Source organism: Schistocerca serialis, chromosome 5 (genome assembly GCF_023864345.2).
Source record: "Schistocerca serialis cubense isolate TAMUIC-IGC-003099 chromosome 5, iqSchSeri2.2, whole genome shotgun sequence".
Classification (NCBI taxonomy): Eukaryota; Metazoa; Arthropoda; class Insecta; order Orthoptera; family Acrididae; genus Schistocerca; species Schistocerca serialis.
This window is the reverse complement of record NC_064642.1, coordinates 737,177,795-737,190,895: the sequence shown is the minus strand read 5'-3', so window position 1 is coordinate 737,190,895 and position 13,101 is coordinate 737,177,795. Positions and strand designations below refer to the sequence as shown.

Here is a 13,101-nt window from a genome sequence, read left to right as displayed (position 1 = left end):
TCCGCCGCCTCCACTGGCAGTTCTTGTCGAGATAGGGCAGTAGTCAGTGTTTGTTGAGATGTGCTAGTGCAGAGTGCTTGTCGAGAACTCGTAATAGAAAGTGCTTGCTGAGATGTCGTAGTGAAAAGTCCTTGTCGAGAAGTCGTAGTGGAGAGTGCTTGTTCCATGTTTTATGCAGTTGTTTGATGGGATAGACAGCAGATGTTGCTCGAATGGAGATATTGTAATGATCAGAGTGCTTTTCGTCAATATATATGAAGGTAACAAATTCCCTGTTTTTTCTTTTTATTATTTCAGTGTCTTAAATAATGCGTCATTACAGGTTCAGTCAACAAAGCATCTGGCTTGTGTTCTTGTATTAGAGTTTAATCCTGGTTTTCTTGCGCAATTATAGTATTTCTATTTTCTTTTAATTACTTCAGTATAAATGGTATTTGAAATTTCTTGTCTTATTGAAGAAGAACCGTGCCAGATGTGTACGTTGAGTCATACTTCCACACACAGAACAGTTATACTTGTGCTTTGGTGTCGTAGGTTTTATAGTTGCTGGGGACTTAATTAATTAATTGTGTTAACGAGAATTTTCATTTCATTCTTTGTTGTTGTTCTATGCAGTCAGATTGCGTTCAAAAACTAGTCAGGGCCAACCGTTTACGAGACTACGTAATCGGACATACAGCTACTAAAAACCATAAAAGTATTTGCATTCATTAATATAATTAAGCCCCCATGCACCATGCCGGCCAATTGCAGGGAAGAATATCAGTAGTGTTGAGTCGGACCCTTATATAAGTCATAAAACATAAACTACTAAAACTTACATTTTTAGCCGTTTATTTGGCAGAAATTCTTGTACTTATATTAATGAGATATTAAGCATTTAAGTGCATTTCACTCCGTCGTCAGACTGCAAGTGGCCCATCGGGCCCATCCAACCGCCGAGTCATCCTCAGCTGAGGATGCGGATAGAAGGGGCGTGTGGTCAGCACACCGCTCCCCCAGTCGTTACGATGGTTTTCTTTGACCGGAGCCGCTAGTATTCGGTCGAGTAGCTCCTCAATTGGTATCACGAGGCTGAGTGCACCCCGGAAAATGGCAACAGTGCATGACGTCCCGGATGGTCACCTATCCAAGTGCCGGCCACACCCGACAGCGCTTAATTTACATGCATGAGGTTACATGTATATGTGCTGTGTTGATGCATAAGTACGTAGTGTTTTTCCACAGTTTAATAAACACAACAGATACTCATGACACAGACTTTACTCATCAATACTACAATCTGCTTACAAGAGTGTGTCAACGCTGGGGTAACTTTTCGATTCCGCGATTGTAGAAATCACGTGGTTTTGTGTCGAAGGACGCGCCAGGTCACGTTCGGTACGTATTTTCATCCGGGAAGGAAGTTCCTTGGATGGAGAACGGAAAAGGGGAAAATCTGAGGGCGTAAGATCAGGTGAATGAGATACGTGCGTAATGACTATCGAACCCGGTGGCGCGGTGGTCAGTTTCCACTAGAGGTGTACATGTCCCGCTTTTAACCCGCCCATGCTTGCCCGGTGGCCAGGCGGGCAGGCCGCCGCTCGTTGTCAACAGAACGGGCAGGCTGCTTCACTCCCAGCCAAGCCAAGCAGAACCCAACCCGGGCAGGCTGCGGGAAACTAGCTTGCCTGCCCATATTACTACTGAGCTGCGCTACGCAGCCGTTTAGTCTGCGCGCGTCATTGTCGTATTATGAACGTTAATCAAAAGTTTTTATTTTACCTGAGCACCAAAAGACAAACCCCAACATTATATATATATGTATTAATTTCAGGTAAAAAAAATATTGGTTTTATTTGTATATTCTTCCTTTACGCGTATATTTCGGGCTTCTTATCTATATAAATAAAAATTAATTGCCAAATGTGTTGATAAGCGTAAAACTCGAGAGCGCCTGGACCAGTTCGGCTAAATTTTTTTTGCTGTGTTCGTAATTCTCAGGACAAGGTTTTTATGAAATAAAATTTTTCGAAAATTGACCGAAAAATTGGAAAATTTGACAAAAACTGAAAGTGCGTTTTCATTGTGTTCGTGTGTTTGTATTGCATACAATCTTGATGAAATTTTGCACACTATACCTTGAAACCAAGAGGAAGGTCACAGTCTACATAAAATTTCATATGCTGCATGGCAGAGGTTCCTTTACATAACGGCCGGCCGAAGTGGCCGTGCGGTTAAAGGCGCTGCAGTCTGGAACCGCAAGACCGCTACGGTCGCAGGTTCGAATCCTGCCTCGGGCATGGATGTTTGTGATGTCCTTAGGTTAGTTAGGTTTAACTAGTTCTAAGTTCTAGGGGACTAATGACCTCAGCAGTTGAGTCCCATAGTGCTCAGAGCCATTTTTTGAACCTTTACATAACGGAACTCGACAAATTGTACGTATTTATCCCGATCTTGATGAAATTTGGCACACTTGATATTCAAAGCAGGATGAAGGGCGTTGCCTGCTTAAAATTCTGAATGGTGCATGGCGGAGGGTACTTTACGTACACACTTCTACACCAACCTACAATTTTATTCCGATCTTGAAGAAATTTTGCACACTTGACCATCAAGAGGAACATCACTGTCTACATAATATTTCGGACAGTACATTGGAGAGAGTACCTTACAAATGATTTTGACATCGCTTGCGGGTTACCATGAAAGTTCACTAAGTACGCATGTTTCCATGGAGAAGGTTTTTGAATATTTACATGTGCATGTATATGTATATATATATATATATGTATATATATTTATGTATATATATGTATATGTATATGTGTATATATATATGTATATATATATGTATTTGTCTATGAGTGTATATATATATATATATACTCATAGACAAATACAACATATATATACACATACATACATATATACATATATATATACGCATATATATATATATATATACACTCATAGACAAATACATATATATATACATATACATACATATATACATATATATACGCATATACATATATATACATAAACATATATAAATATATATATATATATACATATACATGCACATGTAAATATTCAAAAACCTTCTCCATGGAAACATGCGTACATAGTGAACTTTCATGGTAACCCGCAAACGATGTCAAAATCTTTTGGAAGGTACTCTCTTCAAGATCATAGACATTTCGTTTAAAAGAAATGTATATATATATATATATATATATATATATATATATATATATATATATATATATATATATATATTTCTTTTAAACGAAATGTCTATGATCTTTTTGAAATTTGAGAGCTGTCTGACACATTCATAGTCATCGTGTTGGACAATTCGCGCACAGCAAATGTCGTTCAACAGTTGCAAACCATTTTTGGTTGAGTGAACGTGTTATATTGGCTGCAAAAAACCTTGATGTTAACGAAATGAATTTTCAGATTCAAAATATGACACCTGGCGAATTGCTGACATACAAGTCGGTTTATTCCGTTACTAACCAAGATGATGTAGTCAACTATCCTACGGAATTTTTAAATTCGCTGGATTTCCCCGGATTACGGCCTCCCAATCTGTAATTAAGTCGGATCGGCAATCATGTTGCGAAAGGTAAACCAGCCACGTCTTTGTAATGGCACCCGGCTTGCGGGGAAGAAGTTAAAGAACAACGTAATCGAAGCCACAATTTTAAAAGGAAAGTACGAAGGTGAGGACAGTTTGATTCCAATATCACTAAGATTCCGACCGACATGCCATTCGACTTTAAACGGTTATAATTTCCAGTGCAGCTTACATTTGCCATGTCGATAGATAAATCGCAGGGGCAGTTGTTATATGTTTGTGGCATCAATCTTGAAAATCATGTTTTTCACATGGCTATTTGTATGTCGCATATGGCCCTGTCGGGACACCTTCAACTTCATTTGTTTACGCACCAGAAAACAAAACTATCAATGCTGCGTATCAAAAAGTATTACAATAAATGCTACCTAGCAATAAACTTCGACACTGATTCACTGATCACCACAAAAGTTGACAGATATATATGAGTTTTCATAGATAGGTGAAGAGGAGATGAACTGAGGTGGCGGAATCCAACAGAGAGAGGACGAGGAGAAGGATAGAGGGTGGGGGGGAGATGGGCCAAGGGATGGGTTCAAAAATGGTTCAAATGGCCCTGAGCAATATGGGACTTAACTTCTGAGGTCATCAGTCCCCTAGAACTTAGAACTACTTAAACCTAACTAACCTAAGGACATCACACACATCCATGCCCGAGGCAGGATTCGAACCTGCAACCGTAGGGGTCGCGCGGTTCCAGACTGTAGTGCCTAGAACTGCTTGGCGACTTCGGCCGGCCAAGGGATGGGGAGTGGGGGGGGGGGGGGGGGGGTGCAGGTGATCAAAGAGATAGTGGGATAGGACTAAATGGATAGAGAGAAAATACGGGAGGGAAGATGGACTACGAGAGTATGGAATAAATAAATGCCCAGGCAACGCAATGCAGTCTGTGCTGCACTTTTCAACACCGAAACGGATGGATATTTGTACTAAAGAAGTGAACCTCCACCCCCCAAAAAGAAGATTGGTCACCTCCCCAGAAGAATAAATTATCTACGCCCCTATTAACTACTGTACTGCAATGAGAACCAAATTAAGATTTTGGAAGTCTAGATTCTTTAACTTTAGTATGTTTCAGCCAAGTATGACACCAATTATATAAATATTTAACTATATTTCCAGGATGTATTTTACTGGTTCTGTGAATTCATTCGAAGTTGGAAAAATCATTCTAAATTGCCAAAATGCATTTTTAACAAAATCGAAGGACTTGTTTCGTATCCAGTTCGTCTAAAAACTATAGTACTGGGAATACAATGGCGACCCTGAGCCATTTTTCGCGGCTCCTACGTTTGCGTCATGAGAGTCCACACTTGTAGTCTAGGTCTGCATCATGAGGGACCATATTTCGGACCATCATGATGCAGACTAAGACGACGAGTGTTTACTTGCATGATGCAAATCTAAACGACGACTCTAGACCCTCATAACACAGACCTAAACGACGAGTCTGAATCCTCATGACGCAGATATAGACGCTGTGGAGAGTGGCTCAGAGTTTCCATTATATTCCTACTACAATACATTCATGGAAAAAGACGCTCTTCATTTTAGGAGTATTTGTAGTGTCTAGGTTTTCAGCATCTTGACTCTGCATGTGGGATTCCCCTTAATATAGAAATACAAGAATAAAATTACATTTTGCAATGTGTGTGGAACTCAACAAAATAAATTGTAATTTAAACTCATAATGTGTATTGCCTTACTCCACAAATGAATATTTTATTTTGCAGAACACTTTTCAACATAAAATCTTTACAAATTTTCCTTCAGTTCCCCTGAAAGTATTATTTAGGCCAAACCAGATACTCCTAAAAATATTTGGCTACTTTTGCAAACCCAAGTAACAGAAAATGGTTTACAAACAATAATTAATGTCACTTGGAAGGATTGAAATCAAAAATTTTAGTCTAAAATAAAAATGAACTGTATGCATTACAAAATTTCTATCTCAGAAATTGACGCCCAGAAAGCACAAGAAAGAAATCTGCACTCTTAATTAGTAAATTTGCGCTCAAACTCATAGTTTCCCGTTTAATGTTCTACTGTATTTTCAATGTGTCTGCTGATTAGTGTTTGAATTAATTATGACGAGATCGTTAAGTCTGTCTGCATTAAGACGTGATCGTTTTTCGCTAATTAGGTTTCCAGCGCAACTAAAAATTCTCTCACTAGACGCACTAATGGCTGGTATATTTAATATTTTTCTTGCCACACACGCAAGTCGAGGAAGTCGTTGGGAGTTATTTTTCCACCACTGTAGAATATCTCCCTCGTTCACACAGTGTTCTTGCAAGTATCTGCTGACTTCATCATGTAGGAGAGGAGGCTCTTCTGCCCAGTCCTCAAATTTCGCCATTTTGTACGGCCCTGGATTTGTTTCTTGGTTGCTGTGATTGGGCACTTGTACTGAAACCGTACAGGTTCCAATTAATATTTGCAGAATAATGTGAAGATCGTACTACACATAGTTGAAATTATAATAGGTTTTAGATGATGCTATCATTTATCGTCCTGTAAAGTCACCAGAAGATCAAAACTAACTGCAGGACGATTTAAATAAGGTATATATTTTTGGTGCGAAAATCAGCAGTTGGCAATAAATAATGACAAGAGCGAGGTTATCCCTGTGTGTACTAAACTAAGTCCGTTAAACTTCGTTTACAAGTTCAACCAGTCAAATCTAAAGGCTGTAGATTCTACTTAATACCTCTGATTACAATTACGACTTACTTAAATAGGAATGGACACACAGAAAATGCTGTAGGCGTTTTAATGACAAAACACTCTTTTGGAGCATTGCTACGAAGTTGGAGAGCCTTACTATTGACGGAAGAGGTCGAAAGAGCCTAAATAAGGGCAGCTGGTTTGGTATTATCGTAAAACAGGGGAAAGAGTGTCGCGGAAATTACACAAGAGTTGGGGTGGTAATCATTTCAACAATGGCGTTTTTTGACGTGGCGCGATCTATATATGAAATTTCGATCACCAACTTACACCTCCGAATTCGAAGAGATATTGTTGAGTCCCATATACATTGGAAGAAATGATCATCAGAATAAAATACAAAAAAGCAGCGCTCAGACGGAGAGCTGTAGGTGTTCTATCCCGCGCGAAATTCGAGAAAAGGAGACAAATAAGTTGAAAGTGGTTCGATGAACCCTCAACTAAGCACTTGCGTGTGTCTTGCAGAGTACCCATGTACATGTAGATGAAGAATATATGCATTATCTTAGGAGCTTACCTTCAGCACACATCTGTCGTGCTGCTTGGTAAACTTCAATTTTTTCATCCTCGGTTAACTTTCTTAATGTGCGGTAGTTAGCCACCATGAACGTTGCAATTTTATGCAACATACTAACGCACATTTTCTGTTCTAGGAAGGCATCAGCGGCATGTTTCAAAGGTTTCATGTCCTGAAAATACATTTTCTCAACATACATATTTCACAAGTGGTTCTATAACATTCAGATGGAATAAAATTACAAACCTCTTCATCGTTATCCCGTACGGTACAGTGAGTTTTGAAGGCGTAAAACCACGGTAGAACTAAATGTAGGGTTGGATCTTTGTCACTCTCTAGATCAACTGTGGCTTCTTTAAACGGCTTAAGAAATTCTATAAGCTGGCCAGTTATGTGGTGGTCATAACCCAGCATCTTATCAGAGGCACCTTCATTATGTAAAACAGCCTTCACTGAATCTGAGAATGGACTGATACAAGCATGTCAAAATAACTATTCCAACGAGTTGAAACCCACTGCTTTAAAGATGAGTTCAGTCTCACATAGAGACCTCTTCTCTTGAAGTACGAAACCGTAGCCCGCACTGTATTAAGAATGGCTAATACATTTGGAACATTTTCTTTCAAAAACTGTTCGCTCAGGACATGTTTCAAGACTGTGTTTATACTATGAGCCATGCATGGAAGACGCTGATATACTTCGAGAGCTTTGACAATGTTACTGCCCTGGTCTGTGACAAACGTAATTTTGGCAATGTCTTCACGAGAAACACCCATAGTTTCTAAGCCATCTTCCAACTCGTTTCGAATATTCGAGCCAGTTTTTGGGCAGTCAGGAAACGCAGAGCACATTAGTACATATTTATTCAAACGCCAGTCAGAATTTATGTAATGCATTGTCACGCACATGTAATGCACCCCTTTGTAATTGTCTGTCCATAGATCAATTTTACTGGCACATATACCAGAACGAATCGCATGCACTATATCTGGGAGCATTTTGCTGCGCACTTTATCAGCTAAGGTTTGAACTTTCCTAGCTACTGTCACTCGGGAAGGCATAACATTTTTAATATCAACTGAGCCATATTTTTTACCTATGTCGATCAGTGTCTGCCCTAAATTAAGAAATCCTTCTCCCTCTATACTGCTAAATGGTCTCAGGTCCTTAGCACACATTTCGACGCACTTTTCGGCCACTAAATCTTTGTCCTCTTTCAAGATATTTACGGAGTGAGGGAACTGCTTGTCAAATTTGCACACATGTCGTAACATACTCGAGGTTCCCGAATAAGTACTTAAGAGCTTTTTACATAGTTTGCATTGAGACACACCTACTGATTTATTTGAAGCGGCCTCATAAACACACGAAAACGTTTCCCATGCGGCACTTGTGCTCTGTTTCGTTACCAGCATGTATTCGCCAGTTGTCAATTTTTTTTCAATCTCACTAAAGTTCGACCTATTCATTGTGCTGCCTCCACCGTTGCGATAAATGAACTGCAGGCTAACTACCTGGCTACTCTAGTCACGGTAGCTTGACAGCGCAACCTGTTGTCAGGCGCAGCAAGCTGAGCGGGTCCCGTGAAGCTTGGCAGGCTTGCGGGAACCCAGGTAGCCCGGGCTTGCGGGAGACCGTATCGCCCGCATTGCCCACTATGCCTCAGTACACGCGCACTCTTGTGTTTACATCGCGGCAGGCTGACCTGAACCATGAACCATGGACCTTGCCGTTGGTGGGGAGGCTTGCGTGCCTCAGCGATACAGATAGCCGTACCGTAGGTGCAACCACAACGGAGGGGTATCTGTTGAGAGGCCAGACAAACGTGTGGTTCCTGAAGAGGGGCAGCAGCCTTTTCAGTAGTTGCAAGGGCGACAGTCTGGATGATTGACTGATGTGGCCTTGTAACAATAACCAAAACGGCCTTGCTGTGCTGGTACTGCGAACGGCTGAAAGCAAGGCGAAACTACAGCCGTAATTTTTCCCGAGGGCATGCAGCTTTACTGTATGATTACATGATGATGGCGTCCTCTTGGGTAAAATATTCCGGAGGTAAAATAGTCCCCCATTCGGATCTCCGGGCGGGGACTACTCAAGAGGATGTCGTTATCAGGAGAAAGAAAACTGGCGTTCTACGGATCGGAGCGTGGAATGTCAGATCCCTTAATCGGGCAGGTAGGTTAGAAAATTTAAAAAGGGAAATGGATAGGTTGAAGTTAAATATGGTGGGAATTAGTGAAGTTCGGTGGCAGGAGGAACAAGACTTCTGGTCAGGTGACTACAGGGTTATAAACACAAAATCAAGTAGGGGTAATGCAGGAGTAGGTTTAATAATGAATAGGAAAATAGGAATGCGGGTAAGCTACTACAAACAGCATAGTGAACGCATTATTGTGGCCAAGATAGACACGAAGCCCACACCTACTACAGTAGTACAAGTTTATATGCCAACTAGCTCTGCAGATGACGAAGAAATTGAAGAAATGTATGATGAAATAAAAGAAATTATTCAGATTGTGAAGGGAGACGAAAATTTAATAGTCATGGGTGACTGGAATTCGAGTGTAGGAAAAGGGAGAGAGGGAAACATAGTAGGTGAATATGGATTGGGGGACAGAAATGAAAGAGGAAGCCGCCTGGTAGAATTTTGCACAGAGCACAACATAATCATAACTAACACTTGGTTTAAGAATCATGAAAGAAGGTTGTATACATGGAAGAACCCTGGAGATACTAAAAGGTATCAGATAGATTATATAATGGTAAGACAGAGATTTAGGAACCAGGTTTTAAATTGTAAGACATTTCCAGGGGCAGATGTGGACTCTGACCACAATCTACTGGTTATGACCTGTAGATTAAAACTGAAGAAACTGCAAAAAGGTGGGTATTTAAGGAGATGGGACCTGGATAAACTAAAAGAACCAGAGGTTGTACAGAGATTCAGGGAGAGCATAAGGGAGCAATTGACAGGAATGGGGGAAAGAAATACAGTAGAAGAAGAATGGGTAGCTTTGAGGGATGAAGTAGTGAAGGCAGCAGAGGATCAAGTAGGTAAAAGGACGAGGGCTAGTAGAAATCCTTGGGTAACAGAAGAAATATTGAATTTAATTGATGAAAGGAGAAAATATAAAAATGCAGTAAGTGAAACAGGCAAAAAGGAATACAAACGTCTCAAAAATGAGATCGACAGGAAGTGCAAAATGGCTAAGCAGGGATGGCTAGAGGACAAATGTAAGGATGTAGAGGCCTATCTCACTAAGGATAAGATAGATACCGCCTACAGGAAAATTAAAGAGACCTTTGGAGATAAGAGAACGACTTGTATGAATATCAAGAGCTCAGATGGAAACCCAGTTCTAGGCAAAGAAGGGAAAGCAGAAAGGTGTAAGGAGTATATAGAGGGTCTATACAAGGGCGATGTACTTGAGGACAATATTATGGAAATGGAAGAGGATGTAGATGAAGATGAAATGGGAGATACGATACTGCGTGAAGAGTTTGACAGAGCACTGAAAGACCTGAGTCGAAACAAGGCCCCCGGAGTAGACAATATTCCATTGGAACTACTGACGGCCGTGGGAGAGCCAGTCATGACAAAACTCTACCATCTGGTGAGCAAGATGTATGAAACAGGCGAAATACCCTCAGACTTCAAGAAGAATATAATAATTCCAATCCCAAAGAAAGCAGGTGTTGACAGATGTGAAAATTACCGAACTATCAGCTTAATAAGTCACAGCTGCAAAATACTAACACGAATTCTTTACAGACGAATGGAAAAACTAGTAGAAGCCAACCTCGGGGAAGATCAGTTTGGATTCCGTAGAAACACTGGAACACGTGAGGCAATACTGACCTTACGACTTATCTTAGTAGAAAGATTAAGGAAAGGCAAACCTACGTTTCTAGCATTTGTAGACTTAGAGAAAGCTTTTGACAATGTTGACTGGAATACTCTCTTTCAAATTCTAAAGGAGGCAGGGGTAAAATACAGGGAGCGAAAGGCTATTTACAATTTGTACAGAAACCAGATGGCAGTTATAAGAGTCGAGGGACATGAAAGGGAAGCAGTGGTTGGGAAGGGAGTAAGACAGGGTTGTAGCCTCTCCCCGATGTTGTTCAATCTGTATATTGAGCAAGCAGTAAAGGAAACAAAAGAAAAATTCGGGGTAGGTATTAAAATTCATGGAGAAGAAATAAAAACTTTGAGGTTCGCCGATGACATTGTAATTCTGTCAGAGACAGCAAAGGACTTGGAAGAGCAGTTGAATGGAATGGACAGCGTCTTGAAAGGAGGATATAAGATGAACATCAACAAAAGCAAAACAAGGATAATGGAATGTAGTCTAATTAAGTCGGGTGATGCTGAGGGAATTAGATTAGGAAATGAGGCACTTAAAGTAGTAAAGGAGTTTTGCTATTTGGGGAGCAAAATAACTGATGATGGTCGAAGTAGAGAGGATATAAAATGTAGGCTGGCAATGGAAAGGAAAGCGTTTCTGAAGAACAGAAATTTGTTAACATCCAGTATTGATTTAAGTGTCAGGAAGTCATTTCTGAAAGTATTCGTATGGAGTGTAGCGATGTATGGAAGTGAAACATGGACGATAAATAGTTTGGACAAGAAGAGAATAGAAGCTTTCGAAATGTGGTGCTACAGAAGAATGCTGAAGATTAGATGGGTAGATCACATAACTAATGTGGAGGTATTGAATAGGATTGGGGAGAAGAGAAGTTTGTGGCACAACTTGACCAGAAGAAGGGATCGGTTGGTAGGACATGTTCTGAGGCATCAAGGGATCACATATTTGTCATTGTAGGGCAGCGTGGAGGGTAAAAATCGTAGAGGGAGACCAAGAGATGAATTTTCTAAGCAGATTCAGAAGGATGTAGGTTGCAGTAGGTACTGGGAGATGAAAAAGCTTGCACAGGATAGAGTAGCATGGAGAGCTGCATCAAACCAGTCTCAGGACTGAAGACCACAACAACAACAGGCTGACCTGCATGAATGGTTGCAGAGGTGCTAGGGGCAAGCAGGCTGCAAGGGGAATTTGTACACCTCTGGTTTCCACCAGCGTAGGTCCCGCCAATGCTGCGCTGCGCTCGTTGCAGTCACGTGGCCACCTCCTCGCGCCGGCTGTATCCCTGGCCCTGGCAGCATCAGGAGGCGGCTTCTGGTACGGCGGCGGCGCCACACGGCCGCCACCCACCGACCGGCCGTCATCCCCAGCGCGAAAGGGTGAATGAAGTATGGAAGTGAAATCACCCAAACCCAGAGACTCAGTGGAATCATTCACAGAACTTGCGTAACAGAAAATACTTGCGTTAGTCGGTTGTCTCGCAGTGAATGAAGCCACTCGAGCCCGCAGAGGCTAGCTTCGGTTGGTCCATTAGACCAGGGCCGCACAAGCACGGAAAACCGCACACGTGCAAAGCGAGGTGCAGCGAGTGCCTGCACAGTGTATCGGGTCAACTCGGCATACTTCGCCTCAACTCGGCTTGCTAGGTGAGGCCGACGCCGTGCGCTGCCGAATGCGCTGCCAGATGGCTTAGTCAACATTGAAATACGTAAGCGCAAGACAATTACCGGAATAATGGAACCATCTGCTCCAAAAAAAGGGAAACTTGACGAAAGTCAATTTAAACCGGAATGGGAACTCTCCTACTTTTTTGTGCGTTGTGACGATGAAGTCAAATGTCTGATCTGCGGTACACTACGTCTGACAGAAAATCGTCTATTGATAGGCGCTACAGCAAATTGCATTCAGAAAAGTAAGCCACAGAGGAAGAATTACGGAAGTTGCAAACTCTTACAGAAGAGAATTCTGTATCTACAAACGAGGTTTGTTGCAAGTACTTTAGCATGTATATTTTGGTTAAAGGTCATGCGAAACGAAATACCATTTGTTTAGATTCCTTAGTTTTCGTTTTCGCATAAATTATTTCTAACATATCTTTTTTTCTCTACTTTATGGTGAAGAAGATGAGGGGTGTTGCGAAAGGACTCTCAGAGCTAGTCACAAAGTTGCTCTACGTTTAGTAAGAGCTGGGAGGCCATTTATGGACGGGCCATTAATAAAAAACATTTTGTTGCACGTAGTAGAGAAAATGAATCCCACATTAGCTCCCGCGTATAGCAGAATACCACTTTCCACAATGACAATACATCGGAGAATCAACGACATTGCTGAGAATTTGCATGAAAAACTGGCAGCCAAAACTGAAAACT

At 41.3% G+C, this 13,101-nt stretch overlaps 1 protein-coding gene across 1 annotated transcript in view; it reads right to left on the bottom strand.

Moving 5' to 3' along the window:
- Positions 1-13,101, bottom strand: part of LOC126481395 (RNA-binding protein Raly-like) — a 999,983-nt gene that overhangs the window by 414,678 nt on the left and 572,204 nt on the right. The gene's annotated exons all lie outside the window — the stretch shown is intronic.